Raw genomic sequence first — 24237 nt, 5'->3', positions numbered from 1 at the left:
TTTATTCATGATATATAAGGATAGAATTATATTGGAGCACATATGCATAGAATTATTTTCTTTAATCTTTCTTTGGCTATTTAGGCACTTAATATATAGTTTTCCTTGATCTCTCATATATATGGAAAATATGACTTAAGAAAATGTTTTCATATTCTTCATTGAAAAAGTATAATTTCTTAAAACAAAATAAAAGATGAAAACAAATCGACTATTTTCATTTAACAACAAAAAACATATATTTTATTTTGAGTGTTTATAAAACTTCATAAGCTCGCTTTTTTTTCTCAAAAGCCTTGCAGGTTTTATTTTGTGGGAGTAATACAGTGATCTAGAGGTGGAAGTGCAATGCAAATATATAACTCCAAGGAAATACAGCACCACACAGACAAAAGTTAGGGTTGCAAACACCAAAATGATATTAACAAATAAACATTTGTAACAAATTTAAGGCGAAAATTCTGTGAAGAAATGCAGCTATTACAGAAAATAGAGAGCAGCAAACATGCAGCAAACACAAAAACCTAGGGACAAAAATAGCTCCTCTGATTTTAAAGGCACAATAAACCAAATTTCACCACCATCTGGCTTTTTAAACACTGTCTGTAGACCAAGGAAAAATTTCTAAACAGCGATGACTCCTTCATCTGCCCTCAAGCTGCAACGCTGCACTTTTTTTCTCCTTTGGACAAGAATCGTGTTTAGGGAAGTGTTTCGATCCACTGGACACGATCCCCACCATATTGCTCCTATGCTAGGCTGGTCTTGTGGCATTTTATGGGCTGGGAAGGTTTAAATTCTGTTCACTTGCAAAAATGAATCAACTCAGAGAAATGCTTCCTGACTTCACATATTCCATCTAAATAGATATATTTCTTCATCTTATAATTTTTTTTTCTTTCTTAATTATTGTGCGCTGGTCCTTTAAAAAGTCGCTTATCTGTGCTATAAAGTATATTTATGTCTAGACTTACCATTAAAATTTGACACAAAACTTAAAAAAATACAGTTTACTGATGCTGTCTGTACAAGCAAGAGATTGTTCTACAAAAGGGTCATGGCCAGAAAGCATGCAAACATCTCCTGCAAGAAACCCAACAAAGTTCTGGTGGTTTATGTAAAAAAACGCAATAAATTCCAATTTTAGGAAGATTTTTGCAAAGCACTGCATTTATACAAATGTTTGTTGGAGAAAAGTCAAGCATATTTGACTCTTAAGCTAAAAAAGTGAAACTACTCGGAGAAAACCAAAATGTACAAACAGCAACACTTCTGTTTCTATACTGTGTCCATGTCTCTTGCATGAATTTCTCAACATGAATCAAAGATTGATACTAAATTATTTATTATAGAGCTAATTTACAGCTCTACATGTGTTGTTTCTTTCGGGGTAGAAAAAAGGTTTGAGCTCTATCAAAGAGCCTATTAAATCAATATGTGTGGTGGCCTGCCACTGTGCACCTCTAATGGGACACAGAGAGTAATTAAACTTTAGGAATTTATTGTTTTTTCTCCACCAGAAACACTGTTTATTTCCTACACATTTCATGGTTCTGAATATATTTGCCTGACAAACTGTTTAAAATGAGGGTTTTATTGGAAAGCATCAAATACTTCCCTACATTTGGGTTCTAAATTAAGCCAAAATTCCCTCTCACTGTGCTGAACTAAAGAGATAATGCATTCAGAAGTTAAACACTTTCACTTAAGCTGAAAAGAGGCCAACTTTGTTTTCCCGTTGTTCATTAGGCAGAGGTTTAATTTCGGTTTCATATTTAATTCCCCGCTGTGTCATTGTGAGGAAGTCAAAACAAACGGAGGACAAACTGGCCCTACAAACCCAGCACTCACTAACAGAAGCCCCCCTTGTCTATTTCACTTCCCATTCTTTTAACCCCCCACCGAGGACAATCCTGGAAGGTAGATAAAAAGAACAACAAAAGATAATTAAATCTAAAAAAGGAGGGGAAAATCTTTGTTTTCTCATTCAAACAGTTGGGGATAGATTTTAGCACAGTAAGAGTTGTGTTAATGTATGCAATAGCCCAATGGGAGTCCCTCATCTTTTACATTCTGCTAGGAACATGCTTGCGTATATGCAATATTACGCTTCCTTGGATTTATAACTTCCTATTTTTGCTTTCTTACATTTTAACATTTAGACGCACAGATAAAACGTCTCAGCTTCTTTTTTCTAAATCACAAAAAGCCAAATGTATAAAATCTAGAATGATCATTTGACACTTATACCATTACTAGAAGAGTGAAGACTACATTGAAGTGCATTGTTGTTCCAACTCAGGCCAGTCCCATCAGTGACAAATTTAAAAGTATAATACAGTAATTCCTCACATAGACTGGGCTATCTAGGCGGGAATTTAATATTCATTGCTTTTGCAGCTTGGTTGGCTTTTAGGTGCTATCACCCTCATCCACCCTCCTCCCAGCTCCACCCACTCCCAGCTCCTCCACCATTTATACCATTACACCCAGCAAACAGGGGCAAATGGCAGCGACTGGGAGAGACATCCGAACGTACATCTAGCCATCTCTTTGACCCTCCCTCCTTCAGTCACCCCCCCATGCACACACACACATATTCTCTGAACCAGGCCCCCTCTCTCTGTCCCCCATCACTCTCCCTGTCCTTGTTTTTGATCTTCAAACGATGGTAGGGATAATGACTACAAATCAGGGATGAAGGTGAGTGATCACAATGTGGCCCACCCATCCCAGCTGGCCTTTTTACTCCCTTCATATGATGCATCTTCCTGACTCTTTCTGAGAACCCACTGTACTATACCATAATGATTTCATGCGTGGTTCATGGGAAGCAGAATGTAGCAGGACAAATTCTGGCTTCCTACCTCCTAAAATAAGCCTGAGCAGACAGTTTTGATCCAATTGTATTTCTCTGCTTGAATATTGTCCAACAAAAGTTCATGTAAGAAATGCTGATTTAGTTTTTCATAGCATAACATACATCAGACATAATCTTTGGTAAGAATATGATATTCTAATCATCAGAGAATAAATAAAACAAGTTTTATAGAGACAGTTTGCATGTCACAGACACAATCCTTGCGGGGAAATTTTCCTTTTTACTTTTTTTCTCAAATTAATTTCTTTGTTTTGCCATTTAATACTAAAATAGATGTTGGTGCTGGTTAATTTTATGATTTGTATTTTGATTTCTATATGTGCTTATATAAGTACTGTATAAACAGTTGGATTGGAATCTTTTGCTACCATAGATATGTGTAGAGCTGATGGCTATTAAATTCAAACCATTAACCTTATTGTGCTTTTAAATTTAACAAGCAGTTTAATCTTCTCCATTTTCTTAATGCAAATATTATATGCTTAATTTCTGTTCTGGATTCAAGACTCACTTCTTTTCAAATATTTTTCTTTTTGCTGCTTTCTTTGGGGATTGTAATTGCAGATCCCTTTGTTTTTCTGAGTAGCACTGAGAATGCATGGATTATGAATTTACCTCAATAGATTTCAACTACTTTTCTCCCCTGATGATGTTATATGCACCAGAACCATACATATATATATATATACTTTTACAACACAAGTGTCTCTCTTTATGGACAGCAGGCTGAGGGGGAAAGGAGGTATAAGAGGCATGTGGCAAAGGCCCACAGGTCAGATTTGAACCCAGGTCACCCACTTCAAGTCTTCAAACATTGGAAACGAGCGCTAACCACTGCGCCATCGAAGCACGCCCGAACAATACTGTGAGAAATTGTGTTAAATTTATAAAAACTAAACAGCTTTGGCTTAGGGTATTTTATTCTATTTACATTAAAAAATATAGGTGTGCTCAGACAGATCTAAGCAATGCTCATTGCTCACTTCATTTTGTTCTTTGATTCGTACTTTGTTCAGTTATCTTTGCTATTAGTGTTGCAATATCAGTTCTGTTTGCTAATTTTTTGCATAGTGTTTTTTTTTTAACTTTTTTCTCTTTTGTGTTTTTTAGTATTCTTAGTTTTTTCATTATTTTGTCAGGTATTTTTAAAGAGGCATTACTGAGTTTTCTAATACTACTGCCCTCTGTTTTCTAATACTACTGCCCTCTGTGGCCAAAGCAGAGTACTGCAGCTCTCTTCTGCTTAGTCTTGTAGTTCACACTCATGCTTAACGAGTTATTTATTTACTTTTTTCACCTTTTGCTATAGGTGTCTGAGTTGAGCTGGATGTCGGTCGGTTCTAAGTATCGACAAAATTCATCTTGAATATAACGCTTTGTGTGTTTACTTGTTTGGACCCATTTAACATGGCTTGTTGTCACATCCGCTGAGAGGCACACTTCAGACTCAAAGTAAATTCAGGGAAAAAAGGCTACAGGCTTATAGATGGATAGGTGCTGTACTACTGAGGTGTCAGTTTGCTCATCATAGTGTTTTAGTGGTCAAAAGGCCAAATAAAAAGGCTATTTTAAATATTTTTTCTGTAAAAACTTACATAATGTTTGTTTATTTATTTACTAATTTTTGTATGTTTTTTTTTATTGTTGCTTTTCCCTGTTTGCCCGTTTTACTCATTTCTCCTTAAGCCAGACTCACAAGTTAATTAGTAGATTTCGTTAACCTGTGTTTCCTCAATCTTCCCCCTGTTCTACTTAAGTTGGCACCATCCTGTTTGTATTTATTCTTCACTTGTCTCTTGTCTCCATGCCCGGGATCTGTTCTATTTATTTATTTATTTATTTTAATATCATCAACTCACCATGTTTACTATCGATTCTGGTCCTTATCAATAACTTAGGACAGTTTTGACAGCTTGGGTCCTTTAGCGCACCTTGATTTGTTGGCTGGACTTAGCCAGAGAAGATTATTTAACTATCTAGAAGAAGATTGTTTAATTATTCCATCCTTTTGGGTCAACATACATCCCATCGTTTTTCTAAAATGTTCTTAGAAATCAACTGAAACTTTCCAAAACACACTATCTTTGATAATGAAACTTCATATCCTAATGACCTCATTGATGTGACTTTAAGATCTCCTCTCTGTTTAGGCATCAAATCAAAAAGTGCCCTCCTACCAGGAGTCATATCCTTTCACATCATAAGTTTCTAATGGGCAGTTTAGATGATTCATGCCAATCAAACATCTGTTCTCTTTTCCCTTTGTAAAGATGAGCACCTGTTGACCTCCAAATGACCTCTGCTAGTAAGCAATGTGATGCACGAGAGCTAAACTATGGTATCCTGTTTCAGGCCGGACAAGGTGGGAAAAAAGAACGGAGAGGTTTAATGACTACTGTTTACCTTAGTGGAATACTGCCTTTTTCTCCTCCTTTTTTCATTCTTAATGTGCTCCCGAAAAAAATGTTTCACTAGGGAGCAGGAGGTGAAATTTTCTCATCCAAATGGATGGCAATTTCCCACCATTTAGCACCTGAAGGTAATTAGCTTGAAGAGATTGCGGAGTGAGAAACACGTTCATGGAACATTAACTCTCGTACATTCTCCAGTTGCAGAGAATTAATAGGAAAGATTAAAGTTTAAAGAGAGCAAATGCCATTACCACACAAACCACCTCTCTGTGGCACCATCTTGGGCTAACTTTTCCCCCTTTTTATAATAAGTCTGCATTTTGCATTGGTCTTGAAGTCTGGCGTACAATAGCAGGATATAAATGGTGGAAATGAGACAGTTCTTTAGGTTTGCTTCATGGTTCTGTATGAGATAATGGGGAGCATTGGTAGCCTGTAGCATTATTTTTCTCCTTAACAGCTTTCTGCTTGCTTCCACTATGATGCAGTATGCTAATAACCATTTCAAACAACCTTTGTCTCATAAGACTGCGAAGCAAATGCAGACTTTAATTTAATGAAGATATTAATAGGTGCTTTCAACGATATAGTTGCCAGTTTCGTAGCTTTTCAGTATCATTTTACAATGAATGGCCACTATATTAGGTAAATTTTGCTAGTATCAAGTTAGACATCCTTTGGAATTCAGAATTGGGAAAGGCTTTAAAACATTCCTCTGAGAGTTTTCCTTATAAACATGATAGCATCATACAGTTACCACAAATTTATGGGCTATAATTCAAATCTTCAGTTGTTTCACACCCCAAAAATACTTCACTACTCTGTTGATTATTGATTGAGGAATTGAGTCAAAGGTCTCTGGTTTCGGAAAGAAGCAAAGATTCATCTTCATATATTTACATTCAGCACACTGGAGAGCTTAGTGAGTATTGTGAGTATCACCTACTGCTATGAGATTTGGATCACGATAAAGAACGTGACCCCGGTTACAACTGGCTGCAATGAGCATTCTCCATAGGGTGTCAGGGTTCCCCGTTTGGTAATGGATAAAGAGCTCTTTCACCAGGGATAGATTTGGACTAGAGCCACTTCTATTTTGCATTAGGCTGTTTCCTCTGTATCTTCCATTTGAGATTTTCAGGTTATGTTTCATTGGAGGAAGACTCCAGAGAAAACCCCAAAAATGATGGGGGACTACCTATAAAAATTATACTTGTATATACCAACTGGCCTAGGGCCACTATTGGATACCCATAATGAGGCTGGAATGTCACTGCAGAGAGCAATTTTTGATTTTTTTCCTGCTTCAAAATAGTGTAAAAGAAGAGAAGAAAGATGGCTGGCTGGCTGGCTGGCTGGATGGATGGATGGATGGTTAAAGATGTTCAACATATGTTGTAAATGCTTATTATGAGTTTGCCATCATCCATCACTACACAACATTCTTCAAAATCTCTTTTTAATAAACACACCCATCTACTGTGCATCTCTAGACAGCCTGTCATTCCTTCATCACTCTTGTACTAAATGAAAAAATATTAACAACAAAACTTACAGTATTTGATTAACTAAAACTGACCAAAATCCAAACATTCCCCATTTTATGTAATAACAAAGCCAAGCAGCTGCCATGGAGTGAACTGAATTACTGTGTTGTTGAACTTTCTATCTGTTTTCTTGTTGCAGCTGTTATTTCAATAGTAGCTTGATCTCACATAGAGCTCACTGACTGTTCTTTTTTTTTTGACGAAATTATAACAAATTGAACCAGTGACCTCAGGATACCGACATGCCAGCTGTAGGTGTAGTGATCAAAAGTTCTGTCATCAGCAAATCAAAAATGTAAGAACTGCATAATATATAATGCTATAGCCTAATGAAATGGATAATTGCTTAGGACTTACAACAAATGTAGTCATTTAGTGATTAACTAAGTTGACAGACTGAGCAAGACTCCAACAGCAAGTGTGGAGCACTCATAAAATGTGTTTGGACCTGAAAGAATAGAAATAGGAGAAAAATGGTTAATGCTAAATTTTCTCCTAAATCGCTTTTATAAACCATTTCAGAGCAAATTTGTTTGTACGAACTGTTCTCTGCATGAGGCCTATTCTCTCTACTTCTTAAAGCTCTGCTTGAAGTTTTGCAAGTCTCCACTAGTTCTACTATACAGTAGATGCCTAATTGCATGAAATAGATGCACCATATACCAATATGAAATTAAACAAGAGTACAGTGGCAACTAGGTGTATGTGGAATATAGAAAAAAAGATGTGAAAAGAGGAACATTATTAAGGTAAATTTCTGTTGTATGTTAGAAGCAGACTTATCTTCTTGCAGTTTCAAGTTTTCACTGATGAGGAACAGTGTATTATAAAAAAAAGATTAAACCACAGCAATAAATCACACTTTTGTATTTAAAAACCGAAAGAAATTAAATTGAGACATGCTAGAATTTATTACCCTGAAAATCCCATTCTATCTGGTTTGAAAAGTCCAGTCCTCCAAGCTCTAGAAAATCTATTTTCCACATTTTAATACTCCACATAACAGTCCTCATAATTCATTCGAGTGTGTTAAGCACAGTTTTATTAGATCTGAAACAAATTTTGGTGGGGGATCCTATAGGCCATTAACCATGGAGTAATTTTATCCTTGTTTCCTTAATGATACCATAATGGCGAGTGAATTTCTTAACTAAAGACCAAAGAACATTTTGAAGGTCAGCTTCATCTACAGACTCCTTCATGCGCTTCTGTGAGAGATTGGAAAAGTCTTAGAGTTTTGAAGAGTCATTAATAACGCTAAAGCTGAAGGCCTATTTGTGTTATAGCTTTCTACCTTGTAATGTAACAGTTTCTCCCTGTTCATCTGCTTCTTTTCCTTGCTTCCCTCTCCTTTGCAGCTTCTCTCAAGCAGAAAGAATAGAGTGCTGATTGAGAGGGTGCAAATGGCAGCGCAGTGACAAACAGATCCCAGATGTGGGTGCCTCGATAATTTAAATTTTATACCTTTGTTATCACTTTAATCATTTTCTTTATTCGTTTTGTCTCAGTGATCGGAGAAACAGTTGATAGGCCGAAATGCCCAGGGAACAATTTTTATTTGGTGTGTGGTGCAAAGTCTAATTAGAATTAGAATTTTGCTGAGCCTTGAAATGGTTGGTGCTTTATCCTGATCGCCTTAGATATTGTTCGAAGTCAGTCATTTGTCATAGCTGAGCATGCTGGGAAGGCTGCTGCTAATCAACCCTCTATCTCCTTTACTCTGTTTCTGCTGCCATTGCACCTCTGTCCAAATAAATGCTGTTAGGTAAGGATGAATGCAGCCTTGGATCTGACACTGAATAGTATGGAGGCCCAACAAAACAGTATTTAAGTCAAGTTAGCCCAAAGTGGAACTTTGGGAGAAACTCACAGTCTAACATTAAGGAAAATCTCTGACTTTTATTGTTAAAAAACATGGTTTCTGTTTTGTGTTTTGTCTTTATTTTGCTTGATCCTCTTGAATTCATCAAAGGTTTCATGGATTCTTTTGATCTGTTTTCTGATTATTTTTATTTGTTCTTCATTGCTATACTGTATGTCATATCTCTGGATCAGCTCCTTTGTTTTAAATGTAAACTTTCCAGGTGCATAGCATTATTTGCTTTCGTTAAGATGTAAATTGTCAAACCCACATTATTTTAAATCGTTGACTAAATAGATCTTCCCAAGGCTTTAGTATCAACTGCTCCTCTTTTCCTCAACATAAAACTACCACAACCATGTTTTGGTGTTGTTTTGTGATTTCATGCTCATTTGCAGTGTGACTTTTTTCATTAAAATGAAGTGTTTTGGATTTAGACCAAATAGTTAAACTTTGCTCTTATCTAGCAAAGCAACTTGTATTACTTGTTTACAGTTTCCCCTGCATGGCTTTTAACCAAGCAGTGTTACAACACCTCAAAAAAGGCGTTTTTGTAACATTTGCTTTCTTCTTGCTATAATTAGTGCTTAGTTATTAGGTGCTGTTATGAGGATTGAAGATCTGCTGCTCCTCAGGAGTTGTTGACTTTAATTCTAAAAGTACATTTTCAAAAACCCAATTTAGTTCAGTTGTCTTTCCTTTTCCATTTGGAAGTATTGATTGATGTCCTCCCCTAAAGATTTTTATTTCATAAATTATTCTTTATGCATAGTAGAGGCATGGAAATACTCTTGTTTCATGGAAAATTACTTCTAATCCATTTGCATCTAAAGATCGTGTAGATCCAGAAACAATAAAGCTCTCCCGTTTCTGTTTAACCTCACTGTGAGTTGCAGAGGCTGTAAGGCTTAGATCTAAGGAATGTAGGAATTTTAAGAAATGCCTTTTGTCAATCAGGTGAGAAGGGGCTCCCAAGAAATTGAAGCTGACAACCTTTAACATTTAGAAATGTAACAATAAAAGGGTGTTTTGCGGACATGTCCCAATGTGTTGGTGGCACACCCCATCAGGACAAAAGCCACCGTTCACGAATGTCACACTCAGTGAAGCTGTCAGGGTAGGGGAGCCCTCACTAAAATAAGACCCCAAGAGGTCTTTCACCATCAATCTGACTTGTCACATGAAACTGGTGCTTCTTAAATGTGAATTATGCTCTTTTTATACATGCTAGATTTTTAAGATCCAATCTCTCTTTCTGTTTCATTAACCTGATGACCAGCACAATTTGACACATAAAATTATCATTTTTAAATGATAAGAACTGTACATCCAGATATTTAAAAGTGCTTTTTTTTATATGAAATACCAAAAAAAGAAGTATGGCATTACTGTATAGTTCAGGGGAAAGGATACAATTTTTTTCTTTAACCATTTACAATTGAAACTCTTGCGCTGTGTGCCTATAGCCAGTTTTTGAGCACATTACTTGTACAGACGATGTCTTTCGTTGCGAAGACATCTATGTTTATGTCGATCGTGAATGCGGGCCTGTGTCACAGGATCGCATCCAGCTGGCCATACCACTGTTTTGCCCGGCGGTCTGATTTGCTACAATTGTTGTGGTTCTTCAGCCTCTTGTAGTCCTCCTTCATTTTCTAGAGCTTATCCCACACCTGCCATGTGAAGTGCAGAATGTTTTTGTATGGCCATTCTGGCTGCAATTGGGGCGTAGGTAGGATCATTGCCCATCGTCGGCTCAAAGTACTGCTAAATGTCCTCCTCAGTAAAAATGTTTTAAAGAGACTGGACCTCACCATCCATCCAGTGGTCATAGCTTTTGCTCTATCATGCGTTTAAGAAATTACACAACGGTAAACTAAACAACAGCAAAATTGGTGTATGTGTGCCTGTGTGAGTTGGCTGTAGTGAAACAAAATGCCGGTTTAAAGATGGCAGGATGGGCAGACTTAACAAAAAAGAATCCAAGCAGTCCGCCGATCATTGCTCCTTGAAACACAGCCCTCTCTTAACGGCCGACTAAGCAAAGTACTGGGTCCCTTCTGGGACCAAAGCCCTATGAAAGGAATGCAAAGGTAGTGCAAATTAGTCCGATTTTGGAGAGCCCGAGACTTTAGAGTGGAAGTGGAAAAGAGGTTATGTTATTTTTCATTTTAGTATAGTTTATGGAGTATTTTATTTTAAAATAACTTTTACCATACTTTAAAAAATTTCAACACTCTCCTCCATTTCATTTATTTCTAGCAGACACTTTACACGTCTGCAGTTCTTTTGTAGTTATTTTACTTGAAAGACTATATTAAACCAGAAGCTCATTTAAACCAGGAGTTTTTATAACCTCATGACACAAGATATGATAGTGTGTTACTTATAGTAGGAAATCTAACCTGATGTTAAACCGGTTAGCCACCACAAGTTTAGGGTTTTAGGGCTTTTTTTTCTGCCACACACAGTATTTCGTTCAGCAGGTGATTTTTTTTACTCCTATCCAACCAGAGGAACTTCTTTTGCATGTTTGCAGTCTCCACATAGCATTTGATTAACTGCAGAGGGGTTTTCTATTCTGTTTCTTTTAACAATTAGACAGTTTTTCCACTTTTCAAGATTTTTTTTTTTTGACACCCAAGAGCGTTCCTGTGTACAGTATTCTCTTATCTGTAAATCTCGACTGTTCCTCTAAATCACGTTTAAGTAGACTTTTAAGTAGATTCCCATGTTTAGGCTTACAGTTGTACCATACCCTTTCCTCTCTGAGACTGAACCATGCTCAGTAAATTGTTCAAATCTTGTATTTTAAATTACCTGCTGATATAGTAAATTAACTGCTAGAAAAATGTAGATTCTATGTGATAATTTGAGGACTTCGGGGAGTTATGAGTGACTTTGTATTTTCTTTTTCAGGGTAAAAGAGTAAAGGGAGGCTATTCACATATGCATGCCACGCCTTCCATATTGGGATGTTAGTGTAACATGACATAATGTGAACAGGTTCAAGTATTTATCATATATTTGCATAACTGGCATAACATTTAAAAAGGAACCAATTCTGTGGTAAACAAATTCATTGCCAGCAATTTCATTATATGTTTTGTTAGCTATATAAGAATAGCCTGAAAGCCAGGGTCTCTATGCTGTGCCTTTATTTTATGTTATGAAATTAGCTTCTGCAGAGAAAGGCCTACCATAGCTAAATCTACCTTAAATAGCTCTAGACATTTTTTAGCAAAAAATTTAATTGGAAAGAAGTAGATTTCTCTTTGAGTGGGTAGGAAAAGAAATAAATCGGTGTGACAAGATGATCAAGACACAGAAATTAGGGGGTTTTAATGATGGGCTGCCTCTTCTTGGACATGAAATTCAAATTCTCTCCCAAAGTCTACCTTCAGCCATCACTTGTCTCCCTCGCTTGTACGCTCCAAACGCAGGCACTTTGTCTTTGTCACTGAAGAAAGGACATGGTTATTACCGACATGCCTTTGTATCAGCCAATTTAATTCCTTTACAAGTAACATCTCATTGGGTTTACCTATGCAGCTGGCTCACATTTTATAACCTGCAGAAAAAGCTGAACCATTAATATTACATTCTTATTTTATCTGTCTTTAATTCTCTATGTAATTATTTTGCAGTGATATGGAGATGAGAGGGATGTTTTTAGATAAGTGAAACTGCAGTGCTGACTCTATGAAATCAACTAAAACCTTCCTATCAAGCTATTTAATATATTTTGATACTAAAATAACCAGCCATGAAAAGGTACTAATTTACAGTTCATAAAATGTGCATATTTCTCATTTATGGCCTGAGAGAGACATTATGTAGCACACTTTTATTCAAATTATAGGACAGAGTATGTGATAAAGTGTCAGAGGACTTTTGAAGCTTAAAGGTAGCTTATAAGGCTTAGCAGGCAGGGGGTGGGATGTTGGGTCGGTGCTGGCAGAGGGGGTTTGGTGGTCACAAGGTGGTCGCCTGTGAGAGTAGTGATGCAGCTCTCAGCCTTCTGTCCACATGGCTGGAGGTATTGATCCAGTTATCATTGCTAGATCATCACTATATAGACTCAGGAGCACAGAGCGCTGGGATGCCAACTGAGGCTCACTGACTGAGAGACTGCCTGAAGGAGAAAATCTGCCGTGCTAAGGAACGGAGTGATATAAAAAAAATTGTGGAGTTCACCACATGGCTGGTTCCAGCATTTTTTAAAAGCTTTATAGAGTCTCTGAATGGGAATGTATTTTCTTATCTAGCAGCAGTGTGAACTTTAAATATTTACTCAGATACTAAGTTATCAACCTAAAATACCCAAGGGCATAAAGTTAAAACGTAAAAAATATATATAATAATCAAAACATTTTAAAAGGTTCAGGAATAATAACTGTGGCAAAGCATGAACATTATGTAAAAATTTTAAGTTACTTCAAATGACCTCAAAGTATAATAGATTTAGATAATTAGATCTCCTATTGTTACTTCCAGATGCTGTACAACTTTACCTCTATGGTCAAAAGACAGTATGAAAAAAAAAGCCAGAAGAAAATTGGCTTTACTGTGCAATATATGAGAGTTTCTTTTAAATGAGTCTCTAAAAATGTTTCTTTGCAGCTGATAATCTTTTTTAATTATTGATCTAAAATTCCATAAAGCTGTGTGATAATTAATGATTTTCTTTATTGAAATATTCATTTTAAATCCTTCAAACTTTTGATGTGAAGGCAAAGGTTAATCTATTGTAGTTATGAAATGGTTTTGGCTCAATAGGAAGACAATGTAAGACATGCTAGAGTTGCCAAGACCAAAGGGACTTTAAAGCCAGTGTGGGAAATGACAGTAATAATTGGAATGGCATGATCAGGAGAAACGGCCTCCACCTCTGGTGATTCATTACTGGTCTTATGTGAAATTAAAAGTTTGTCCATACTGAACACAATGTTCAAGCATAAAGGTCTGGTTATACTCCCAGCAGCATTGTGTCGCAGTGAGCTTGACGCAGACATTTTTGATTTATGCTCAATTTTAAAGCGTGGTCTGAGCTACGTTATATTCCACGCCACACACAAGAGGGACAATCATGAAATAGCTGTAGGTCTAGATACGGGTGAGGCGGTGAGAAAGTGGGGGCGAGTTTGTCCTACAACGGAGGGACATGAAGGCGAAAAAGAGCGGGGATCCAAGAGGAAAAAGGGTGCCAGGGTTCGTGCGCACCTCGCTCTTCTAGCTGGTCTAAATATAAGAGTTGTTTTTCGCAATTGCGCTCATAAAAACAAAACAAGCCGGCCTCCTGTCTGCGGCACTATCTGCGGTCACCTACAATTTGGGAGAAGTGCAGCAAAGTTAAATCAGCCTTAAGGATGACCATCAGTGGATCTGGCACCAGAACACCTTAGGTCTGAAGTCGATACTCACCATCATGAGTAGGATACAGTGGAAGAGGAAGCTCAATAGATATGGCAGGCCTAAGCGGATAGTGTAGTTCTGCTGGGAACATCTAGGGGAGTCCTCTGTAAGGGACGTTTTCACCCCTTGGAGAGCTTCTCTCAGATTCCTGGGGAGGCTGAGTGGATTCCTGAGGCAACAAGCAGGTACCAGACCACCAGACGTTTAAAGACTATTAGACCCAGTCTGCCAGCATTCCTGGACTACCACATTGGGTTGGTGGTTCCCCTTCACAAGAAGGGGGATGGCAGAGTGTTTTCCATCTACAGGGGGATCACACTTCTCAACCTTCCCAGTAGGGCTTAATGTATGTCAGGGTGATAGGGAGGTCCACATTCCGGGAATTAAGTTGAACCTGCTCCCAGGTGAGGATCATCTCCCACGTCCAAGGCCATGGTTATTGTCTGGAGAAATAAGGGGATTGCCCTAACTTAGTCTGAGAAGAGTTTCTGCCACAAGTGGAGGCCTTCGAGGACCTTGGGATCATGTTGATGCTGCACTGTTGTTGTGAAGAGAGACCTGAGCAGGAAGGCAAAGCTCTCGATTTACCGGCGGACCTTGTTGTTATAGAATTGTAGGGTGTTGTGGAAAATGGTATTTAATTATGCATTCCAGTTAAATAAACAGATATCAATGGATTTCACTCAGTCCGCATTTTATTTTACTTTGCAAAGTAAAATGAGAAAAAGAAAATCGCCCTCACAGCATTAAAGCTGCAGTCTGTAACATTGAGAAGAGAGCAGACTTCGACTGAAAATTTGAAGAAAAACAGGTTTTTCCACCCTCTCTGCTTCACTCATGCCCCACCTCCAAGCTCCACCCCTCTCACAGCGTCTGTGCGGCTACCGCATGCGACCAGAAGAGTCCAAGCAGCGTACGCGGCATGGAGTGTGAACCGGTAAGAGCGATAACACTCACCTCCAAGCAGCTACACTGCAAAAACAATCCAGAAATAAGTAAAAAATGGCTTAAATTAAGTATATTTAGCCTTAATTTGAGCAGGTAAATAAGATGAATTGCCAATGGAATGAGTATTTTTACTCTTAAAATAAGATAATTAGATAATATTTACTTGAAATAAGACGATAAAATAGTTTTTTCGTATTTTAAGAGGAAATTTTCTTGTTCCATTGGCAAAGTGTCTTACTTACCTCCTCAAATCAAGGATAAACACACTTATTTTAAGAAAAAATAACTTATTGAGATTTCTATTTTTTGCAGTGTAGATATAAGATGCTGGTTATAACGAAGTTTGCCGTGTAAGCAGTTGTCGGCAGGGGCAGTAAGGGCAGTTTCTCTTTCGCTGGTGGCTGTCGCTCCGCCATGACTTCCACGCGCGTCCTCCTGACTGCGGCAGCCGGGCGCTGCGGCAGGTTAAGCAGTGAGGGGGGGGCTGTGATTGACACTCCATCAGACGCTCCTCTGGCTGTGATTGGTTGTTTTGACTCGTCCCGAATTATTCTTTCCAGATTGAAATACAGGCAGTATGCAGGACCAATTGAAGCAGTTTTTTTCACAGGTTACATATCACATGTACTGCTGTCTGGGCATAGGGACAGTTTTAGCCAATATGACAAAAAAGTGATTTTTAAAACTTACAGACTTCAGCTTTAAGTTCAGCACAGTTCTAAACTAGACAGCATTTTTCTCTCCCTAATTAAAACCATGAAAGGCTGTGAAGATCTCCACATATCTTTACCCAAACAAAGACAGACAGTTGTAAATAACACATAATGTTATAAAATAATCCCTACTGTATGAAAAAGTCTACTTTGTTATCGGAAGCATTTATCCCAAACACTCCCTAATAGAATAAACACCCACTTTCACTTAGACACACTTTAGCCTTGCAACTCTGAGGCCTGAATTAATTTCAGCATTAATAGATCAATATAATGGCATTAATAGGAGATAAGGAGTTAGATTTTTTTCCCACCACAAGGGTTGGGTGGGTAAAGTAGCTTTCCGAGCTGCTTTTTGCCACAGCCGATGCTAACTTGTTGCTGTGACATTTGCGCTCTCAAGGATCTTTGACACACAGTGACTACTATTGCCGCAATATGTGTTTAAGGAAATGTGCTAGTTTCGTTTGAGTGACATACATGTACCTCCACTTCACTGTTAGTTGACAGAAATTCTTACACAATATCTCTGTAAAACAAATTAGAAAAATTTAGAAAGAATCTCGGCAAGTGTATTTTTTCTTAGTTAAACTACTCTGATTGTGCAGGAACCCGGAATTAGAGTGTCATATCAGTAGGTTGGTTTTGCTTCTTTGGCTGTCCTCCATATTGTACAATATCTTACCATTAACCAAACATAAATGGAAATTTAACTAAAATACTTCAACTTATTTGAAGAGAAACTTGCCTCAGAGTCCCTGCTCTTTTGCTTTGAAAGGTGAGGTGGTCGAAACATCTGAAGACGATGCCTTCTAGACACCTCCCTCTTTGAGATTTTCCAAGGAGGCATTGAGAAGAGCTCACTTTGAAGTTCCATGCCTTAGAATGGTTTGGATTCCTGTAAATGAGCTGGAGAAAAATGACAGAGTTTCCCCTTTGGAAGTTGGTGACCCAATCTTGGAAAAATAGAAGACATGGAAAACCATCTGTTAACCCTATAGACACAGAATGAAATAGAAATACTTAATTTATTTTGATCATGTTGCCCTAAAAAAAAAATCACTTCATTACAGATTTATTACAGCATAGGTCACAGTGCACTGGAAGAGCAGCATTCTCCAGATGTTTATGCTTCCTAAGAGCTTTCTGCTTGCCCAACTCACATGGTCGTTGTCTTATTTAGAAGGAAGAAAATGTGATATATGACAGGTGATAGTGCCCCCATTTGTTCTGTGCATTGCCCCACGTACACACCCCACCACATGTCAGTGCCAGTCTCGGTCTACCAGCAACTTGCCCCCACCCACCCCCGTCTTCAACCATGAGAATCAACCCCCATTCTCCCACAGCTCTCACTTCCACTCCACTACCTCCAACTCTTTATAATAATGCTTTTGTCCCTGGCGTCCACCACACAGAGGTAGGTCTAGGGCTGTGGGGCACAGTTACCACCACCAGCATTACCTCTGAAGGATAATGCTGTTTATTACATTTGTCAGGTGATCGGCGCAATACTTTGTAAGTCTATTGCCTACTTACCGCTCTGTACTGTAAGGCAGCGCGTTGCGTGTCACTTGAGCTTTTCTAGCTGTACTATTTGGTAAATCGATTCATGGCTGAAAGCTAAAATAGGAAACAGCTAAAAAGAAATGTCACAATACATTAATCTATTTTGTTTTTTCTCTCTCTTCTTATGAAATAATTATTTACCCTGGAACAGTTTAAATCCTATCACTTAAGGATTATCAACTAAAAAAGTTTTATTATAATTTTTTTATGGAACAACACAAAGTAGTTCTGTACATGTTTGCAACCCTTAACTCCAAGCATTATTTTGCATTATACTTTTCCCATCACATCAACTCCATGTTCAAATTAAGTCTACCCAAAGCATGCCACTGCCACCACTACAGTATATTTCAGGTAATGTTAGTAATATCATTTTTTTCACCCTAAATAGAATTTTGAGAGAAGTTAAAGAAATAAAATATTTGTTTATCTGACCAGTACATATGTTGTGTGTCCCCAAACTACAGAAGTGACCTCATGCTATTTATTTTTTTTTTTTTTAAGAAGTCAAAAATCCTGACTCTTTAATACAAACTATATTTATAGATTAGTTGACTGCTAAAAATATTTAGTTGCACAGTTGCACATGATTGTCTTAAAGGAGATAAAAGAGTTACTTAATAAAAATGCATTCCACACCATTCAAACTTGTATGTGTCTGAAAAGCATGAATAATATATCTTCTTTATTACCACTCTATCTTAGTCCTTCTAAAAAAAAAACATTAACTCATGTTTGTTTTGTGTTGAAAGACAAAAAGGTTTAAACAGCATTAATATTTTGTAGGGCACTGTATAATACTCGTATTCTATTAACCTGTTTGTTCTATATTAATGCCGTTATAAACCTGATGAGCTGTAATAGTTAAAATAAGCAAATTCATTCAATGTTTCCTTTTATAAAGCCACGGGGACCCTGGTATGTGAGTGCCAGTAGAACATTATTGATGGTATCATTATTATGTATAGGATCCCTTAGTGAATAATAACCCATTATCTTTCATTTTTCCTGTTTTTGTCAGTGGATGTTGGAAAGGTTAGGCAATTTGTTTTAATGTTAATACTGTCAGGCACTTACACAGCCATGTCTTTGTTCCTAATACATTTTCCACAAGGGACCATGATTGTTTTTAAACTAGACTACATCTTTAAACAAGCTTTTCTAACAAATCTTTATACAATTCCTCTCTCTTTCATTTAATTTCAGGTTTCATCTAGACAAAAAAAAAAAAAGAAAACTTAATGGTAATGCTTATTTAGAATGATCTTGATTTGACCCACAATAAATAGAGAACAAGAACTGTGCACAGCTGAGATCTTCATTTTAAATCCTGCAGTGCTCCAAAAAGTAAGGCGGCTTGATAGTGATATAAATATACTTCCATCCATACAAAAGGAAAGGGGAGAAAAAAATGCTCTAAACGCTTCAGTGCATTTAAATTTATACAAACTCTCCTCTTGACAGTGATGAATGTTACACTGTATTCTACAATATGTTTAATGCATAGGCCTGTTAAGTTTTCTATTCCTGCGCTGCAGCGTGGAGTCACCTCCTCTGCAGTTTACGAGATACCAGATAATAAAACCAGAGTCAAAACAAGAGTACATCAGTCAATATCCACACGGATGTTTTCATCATGTACATCATGTATTTGATTCTGATGGTAGACTCTAAAAACACTATGTTAACATGAACAGTAGGAAGGAATTTGGAGTTGTATTTTCACCAGCATTTTGTGATATAATAATTCAAGTTTTTTCTATTGTAATTGTATTTCTTGCACAATAGAAATCATTGTTGGTGAAACCACCATTAATTCTTTTAAAGTAAAACTAAGTGTATTGTTGTACTTAAATGAAAAAAATAAATAAATAATAGTTTTACTGTGATAAAAAGAGACTTTTTACCTCAGTGTAACTATAAACCAGTAAGTGATAGGAAGTCTTTGTGCATTTTCAAGACAATGTAAATCCTTACCCTACCTTTAAGGTTTTGAAATGCTGTTAAAATTTCCAATTCAAAATCATATACAGTGGCCCAAAAAGGTTAAAAAAAGGGCCACTTTACTTTATCTAATGTAGCCGTTTCTCTTTCTCTGACAGTTTAAGTGAACCTCAGTCATGTCTTGATATGTTGTAGAAACTATTTTTAAAATAAAAATTCTTGCTGTATCTTAATTCTAAACACGTTACTGATAGTAGACATAACTAACTTAATTTATTTCTGACTTAAGAGCTGTGTAGTGTTTCTCTCAGCATTACCTGGTTATGCTTTGTAAAAGAAAAAATCTAATTTTTGATATATCAGCATATTACTAGTCTATGTATGATTCGTAAAGGTCTGATTAAGCTAAAGATTAGACCTCATTCAACAGGGCCAATTTGACGAAACAAAGGTAAGGGATTAACTCAGGATTTTCCAGATATCTGGGCCATATTAAGTTATAACTCAGTTTCTTGAAAGCTGTAACACATCAGTTATTTATTCTTTGGAGCTAGGCTCACTCAGACCTGGGTGCCGTACCTGCAGTTAGTGGTGACACTGATCAGAAACCAATGACTTCTTCCCGAGATCATTGGTGGGTGGAAGCAAACTTTAAAAGACATTGACTGTGGCTGGACTATTGGGCAGTGTGTTTGACCAAATTAATTTATATTCTTGTTATTCACCCTGTTCCTCTTCAAAATATTGTAAACATAGTATGTATTAAACACATTAGTTTTGTCAGTGATGCCGTTATAGCCAAGTACTTCAAACATTTTAACATCATTATGGTAACTTATACTATTATAACCTTTATAATTTTCTGTGGACATTGTTTGTGTTTGTGTTTTTAAAGGTGGCACTTGATACTTTGGCATTCAGTCCTTCCACTGTAGATGGCTTTGATGTCTCTCAATTAAGTTCAATTCAATATTTATTCCATATAATTAACAATACTTCATCTTAAGGCACTTTACAGATTTAATCAGACCATCTAGTCAGATTGGTAAAAGCTTTTTCTATCTAAGGAAAACCAGCTGATTGCATCAACTCAATGAGTCAAGGACACACTCCACCTGCATGTGCATATTGCAACAGAATATTTTTGCTTGTATTTTCATGTTAACTCTACAGCAATTCCTCACGCTGAGCATGCCTGCAGCGACATTGTAGGGACAAAGCTCCCTCTTAACACGAAGAAACCTCCATCAGAACCATGCTAATTGTGAGTGGTGTTACTCACAATTAGCAGAGATAAAATGGGGAGAAGACATACAAAGAGAAGAAGACATACAAAATATATGGCAAGCTATCTTGACAATTGGCTAAGAAGGAAGCAAACAACCTCTGTGCCCGTTTTCATGTCAAAGGGATGGATGACAGCACATACAGTTAGTCACAGTAAATGCTGAGCCAATAACTAAGCAAAGGAGGGATTTTTGGATTTCTTACATTTACTGAATTATTATAATGTTATCTCATGAACTTGCTTAAATTAGCTTTATTTCAACTTTGCTTGTTTGATAAAGTGTAAGACCATATATTTTGAATAAATAACAGAGAGAAAGTCATGTGTTTACAGAACACATTCTCACTAACACAGGACTAATGTCTGGATACAACACTCGCCAAAACCTGTATAGTGCGGCCCCTCGTGACGAGCTATCTTCTGACACAAATAATCTCTGGCCCACAGAGAGTATGCCCAGACAGCCCATAACTATAATAGAGCATGCTAGAGGTCAATTAATTAGATCCTGAGTGATAAACTGGAGGAACAAGGGAGCCATGAGCTACATCTCTGGAAGTTAACAGGCTAGCTTTATGACTTTGATACCAATATAACTTCTACTACACTGGTAGTGTAAATACAATTAGGTATGGATATGTAATTAAGTAAAATTTTTAACAGGTGTTTTCATTTGGGTGTCTTGAAATGAGTGGTAATATACCACAGAGTTAAGCAAGTGCAACTTTGAAGGTGACAGCAATAGGTGATATTTTACAAGATTACATGGATGTAATGATATTAGTATAAAAAAAGAGTACATTACGAATGCAAAAGTGGTACAGTGACCTCATAATGATCAGAGCGAATTGTACAAGCAGCAAAGAATTTACTCTGTTCTTTCTTTCAACAAAAGGGTGCTACTCTAAATTGCACCCGAGTAAAGTGTGTTTTAAACTGTGATATACAAAGGTTACTGATCTGATCTTACTGAACACACCAAACTGAGTGCAAATGTAGGCTGTGCTGCTGATCCAACCTTAGCTAGTTTTAATTCAAGCAAAGACAATTCTTGTAGAAACTTTTTCAGTTAAAGATAGTAACAACACCAACAGGAGTTCAAGAAAAAGGTTGATCAGTTCAATTCTAAATAGAATATATAAATGCAAATCTTGTTTCATATACACCCCATCCTAAATGTTGAGTTGTTTTTTTAACCCATCTGCTAGGTTGAGCATGTTATGTAATTTAATTGGGTTATTTTAATTGAATTGGGTATTTAGGAAACCCAATTTGCTAGGTTATTGATGTTCGGCATGGAGTTATAAGCTGTTGGATTGTAATTGCTATAATATTGTATTGGTTTACATTTGACAACCCAGCAACGGGTGTTGATGTTTGAACACGCGAAACCACACACCACACACTAACTGGACCCTTACAACATCTGATGAGACCAGAATAACCAAACTCGATGAGACATACTCTGCTTCTTTTCCTACCTTATTGCTGGTTTTATATTATATGAAGCTTCATATAGCCTTTAAGATGCAAGTCTGTAAGGCACTGTTTAGGAATCGGTTGGTATGCTAGAAAGCCAACTGATAGCTAAAACGGTGATGAGCCTTTGTTTTTTTTTTTTTTAAGCTTTTTAACTTGTTGCTAATTTAGCTTTGGTATTTAAATGGAACTTGGATTGCCTGTGTAGGTACCAGACCTTGTGCATGCCGGTGACGTTACGCTAAATCATTGGCCGAACATCGCCACATGATATAAAACATTGTGGTCAACCAGACAACGATACTAACAATGCCTAACACTACATCCTAGCAGCTGTTAGCATTTACACGGACCGTGTGCCATGTCGGGAGCATCTGTAGTGTTAGTGTGTCTAATGACCAAATAAGTTTTACCAGATTGATAACAAAGCTGGAAAAAATCTGTTTATGGTGAACAAGTAACTGGAAGTCCATGGTATAAACAGGGGTTGAGCTGGATAGAGCTATGGCTAGCTGTGCTCAGTAGCCAACAGGTTAGCCTCTTTTGGCTCGGTCAGTTAGCCATATTAAGCTACACTTGTCATGTATCAGAACCTAGGAACCCAGTATACAGTAAAGGCAAGAAAGTGGGATTACTCAAAACGTATTTATTAAAATAAAGAGGTCTGTGCTAACAGCTGCTAGGATGTCTGAGGCAGGAAAAGAAACACAGGTTAGTGACCACATAAATTTAAGATAGGAAGATTATGAATGTGAGTCACTAACCGGGTTTACAAGTTAAGTACATAGCCAGAGAACAAGGTAGGATCCAGGCGGTGGGCTGCCAACAAGATGCAGTGGGTGTTGCCCAGAGTGTCCCAGAAGCTGCAGCCCCAGAGAACATGCAGGAGTCCAAAGACAGGTGAGGCAAACAGATCAGAACAGGAACAGACAGGCTCAGATGTCCAGGAGTCCAAGCCAGGTTAGGCAAACAGGTCATAACAGGCAAAGGCAGGCTCAGTTATCCATTAGTCCAAAGACATTTGTCGTCAGATCTTAATAACTAGAAGCACTGAATCTTTTTGCGTCATCGTACTATTTGGCAGAGCACAGTCTGTCTTAGAAGGCAATGCTTCCCTTCAAGACTGAGAATGATTATTTTCTACTTCTGGGTGGTTTAGATCGCAGATGACATGTAAAATAATATTGGATATGGGTAATAATATGTTGAGACTCCAGAAGAGATCAGATTCTTAAGAAACAAGTTCAATACAGTTTGTCCAACTAGCATTGCCATATGATGACATCATATCTGGTATCAGATCTGAACACTCAAGGAGATCTGATACCTACACCATAAAGTTGCATTTCGGATCCTATACTTATTGACAAATCCAACCATCTCAAGTTACATAGATCTGACTGCTATGGCAATAACCTCCCAAGTACTGTAAATTAACCTGGAAAATCATTGTCAAATTAAGCTAACACATGGATCAAAGATTACACACTGTTGCTTTAAACCAGATTAAGACTAAGAGAGCCCCCGGTAGTATATAAAGCTATTTAAGAACACTTGAAATATCAATTATAAAAGATTTAGATAATTATTCACACAGGAAATGGCATCAGGACAGTGCACTACTTGTGGTAAACATTTGTTCCTACTTTTTCTCTTACAGTAATATTCCCCAGGTCCTTTCTTTTCTGTAAAGTGTGCACACATAATTACTCAACTCTATAAATGTCTCAAAATCAGTGCCACAGTTCAACAATTTTAATCTATTAAAGGCAGAACAATACCAGAAGCGGGCTCTCATGCCTAATGATATTATCACAGGCAGCAGAGAGAGAGAGCTTCTAGTTACAGTTCGAAATACATGTTTGGCTTCTGTATGAAGTTACAAGGGAGGATAAGTCTATCGTGAAACATTGAGATGATGTGTTCACCATGAAAAGTCTTAAATGGAACAGCAGCGGTCCTAAACTGTGTCTGTATTTTAATCTACCCTAATCTGCTGCTGGCTATTTTGCAGAATGTCCAGGTATAAATCCCATAGAGCTTATTTATTCACAGTATCTGCTTTTCTAGAGATGGCAAACAGTAGTTCTGTCATCATGATCTTTATACTTTTAATTCACTTCATATTTACCACCAGATATCTTCCTGTTGGATATAGATACCCTGACATTATGTTTACTG

Source organism: Cyprinodon tularosa, unplaced genomic scaffold (assembly GCF_016077235.1).
Source record: "Cyprinodon tularosa strain WSP-4 unplaced genomic scaffold, ASM1607723v1 ctg84, whole genome shotgun sequence".
Lineage (NCBI taxonomy): Eukaryota > Metazoa > Chordata > Actinopteri > Cyprinodontiformes > Cyprinodontidae > Cyprinodon > Cyprinodon tularosa.
This window is presented reverse-complemented; position numbering follows the sequence as displayed.